The sequence below is a fragment of the Nanorana parkeri genome, unplaced genomic scaffold (genome assembly GCF_000935625.1).
Source record: "Nanorana parkeri isolate BGI_ZX_2015 unplaced genomic scaffold, ASM93562v1 scaffold379, whole genome shotgun sequence".
NCBI classification, from domain to species: Eukaryota; Metazoa; Chordata; class Amphibia; order Anura; family Dicroglossidae; genus Nanorana; species Nanorana parkeri.
The window spans coordinates 1,110,818-1,113,514 of NW_017306647.1; the positions used below are offsets into that span (position 1 = coordinate 1,110,818).

General features: G+C 55.4%; 1 protein-coding gene across 2 annotated transcripts in view; it reads left to right on the forward strand.

The window, feature by feature from the left end:
* DUSP14 (dual specificity phosphatase 14) overlaps positions 1 to 2,697 on the forward strand; it is a 13,536-nt gene that overhangs the window by 1,512 nt on the left and 9,327 nt on the right. The gene's annotated exons all lie outside the window — the stretch shown is intronic.

Consider the following 2,697-nt stretch of genomic DNA (forward strand, 5'->3'; position numbering starts at 1 on the left):
GGTTGGTGCGGGGGTGCGCAGGGTACGTCTGTTGTCTGTCCTGTCCAGGGTGGGTCTGGGTCTGTCCTGCCCTTCATCGGGCTTGTGTGACAGGTTTCCGGGTACCCGCTGGGGCCCGAGTTGAGTAGAAGGCTCCCCTATACACCTCCTGTGTCAAATGCCCTCCCCCCAGGTGTTGGCGAAAGGGCATAGCAGGAAGGAGGAGTGGTACCGGTGCCCGTGGTAGGTCCAGACCCAGCTGATGATCTGATGGAAGTGCTGGAGAGGTCGGATCAGGTTGGTAGATCGGGCACACACAGGCAGCAGAGTCGGGGCAAGCAGGAGGCGACAGCAGAGGAACCCATTCAGCAAGCGGAAAGGAGAAGTCGGGACAGCAGCCAAGGTCAGCGGCAGGGGATCGGGGTACAGCGGGGTCAGAGGCAAGATGGCAGACGCGCAGGTCACAGCTGATGACCACTCGGGTTGTGCTGAGCTTCAAACGGGTCAACGGGCGCCAAGGCCAGTGCCAGACGTGCACGCTGGTTCATCTGTGACACTCCACGCCGCACCACGGGCTGCAATATGCCTATGTACAGATATTTCGGCACGGCCATGACCCTGAAATCCCTGGCATGAGGGGCTCACCCGGTGACTTGTCTGGCTGCCGCGAGCGAGCTCCTAACCACAACTCAGGAGTAAACACCCGTCCAGACTCGGCCCTGATGAAGGTGCATAACCCTCGAAACGTGTCAGCTGTTTGATAAAACCTTGGCGCTCTCATCATTACACTCATCAGTACAAGCCAAGCGTACCAGGGACCTGGTAATCTGGGAGTGGGGGAGGTCGACTGGGGGGTGGGTAGAGCAGGGGCGGGCAACTTGGGCCCTCCAGCTGTGCTTTAACTACAAATCCAAACATGCCTGTAACTGGCAGTCTTGTAATGCCTCATGGGACTTGTAGTTCCATATCAACTGGAGGGTTGGAGTTGCCCACCAGTGGGGTAGAGCATCCCTAGTACCAGGAATGAGTTGGCAGCTAGGCCTGTGGATGGAGTGAGCCTGTCCGTTCACCAGGAGGCAGTGACATCATCGTGGTGCTATAGTGATGTCACCAGTCCCCATCAATCAATAGGCCGATCATGGCTTCTCCATGGCTACCTCCTGCATGTCAACAGAGCAACCGAATTGACTGGAAATGCAAAATGGCTTCCCTCATACCTCAGTGATGATGTCATTGGGGTCCGCCAGCCTTCCTACATCATCAGTGTTACCCGGGAATCCATTTTGGTGTGAACTGAATGGTTTTGGTGATGACAAATTGGTGAAAAGGCTGGTCACCTTTTCTGGGACAAAATCCCGGCCTGATGACAACCTTTGCCATTCATAACACCGGCAGGTCCCATGTTTGCCGGCTTGCCAGGTAAAATACCGGCCAGAAATCTTCTAGACTGACTTTTACGCCATTTTGTTGTTTTAGCTGGAACAACGTGGCCCCGGCGATGACAAAATCCTGGCCTGCTGATGCTTTTTCTTATGACAACATCGGCCAGTCCCAATTTGAGCGGACAAGCTGGTGGAATATCGGCCAGGTGACAACCCTTTTGGAATTTTACCTGGAAGCTATTTTGTTTATGTGGCACAAGTTGGCTTCTCTCACGCCTCAGGAATGTCACCATTGTCACCTTTTCTTAGACAAAATCCCGGGCCTGCTGACGTCTTTTCTTATGACATCATCGGCCAGTCCCATTTTGAGCGGGAAGCGAGGTGATAAGATAATGCGGCGCGATGTATCATCGTCCGTGTCGGAAGGCCGGGGCGCCCGGCGATCTATATCTATCTATATGGAGTCCGGGACACGCCCTGCGGTCCCCTGACAGAAACTTCCAGAGAAATCCTCATTCAGCACAATGCAACATGGTGAAATATCGGCCAGGTGACAACCCTTTCGGAAGCCATTTTGTTTATGTGGCACAAGATGGCTTCTCTCACGCCTCAGGAATGTCGTCGGTCCGTGAGCTTTTATCTAGAAGCCCTTTTGTTGTCCAAAGCCGCACAACATGGCGTCTGTTACGCCTGCAACGGTTAACCGGCTGCCTTCTCGCGTCACAAAATGCCCCCCCCCCCCTCAAATGCCACGGGTGCCGCTTCAATCTGATGTGCTGTGGCAGCACCGAGGCCCTCCCTAACAAAGCCTCCGCGGTCCCCATTCATTCTCTTCCACCTGACATCATTCTACATTGTGCTGAATGAGGATTCCTCTGGAAGTTTCTGTCAGGGGACCGCAGGGCGTGTCCCGGCCTCCACATATATATATAGATCGCCGGGCACCCCGTCCTTTTCCCACGCGGCCGATGATACATTGCGCCGCATTATCTTATGACCCCGCTTCACGCTGATTTCCATTTCCAGTCAGGCCAGAAGGACCCCGTCGGCGCTCAGTTGCCACGGAGACGCAAATAATCTTGACGACAGCCGGCGCCGATTGGCCCTGGCCGCCGTCTCCCGAGTGATGTCATCGACGTTAACACCTTAACCCCTCGTGCGGCACGGTAAGGCCGTGGCGTCACCCGGCAGATGTAACGCTCTGCCGGGGGGTGGGAGGGTAAGACGTTCTGCGGAGGTGGGTGGTAAGCGGAGCTCTTTAGAAGGACAGTGCAGAAGGTGCAGCATCGGACGCGGTCAGATTAAAAGGTACCGGCATGTATCAGGTGAGGGGGGG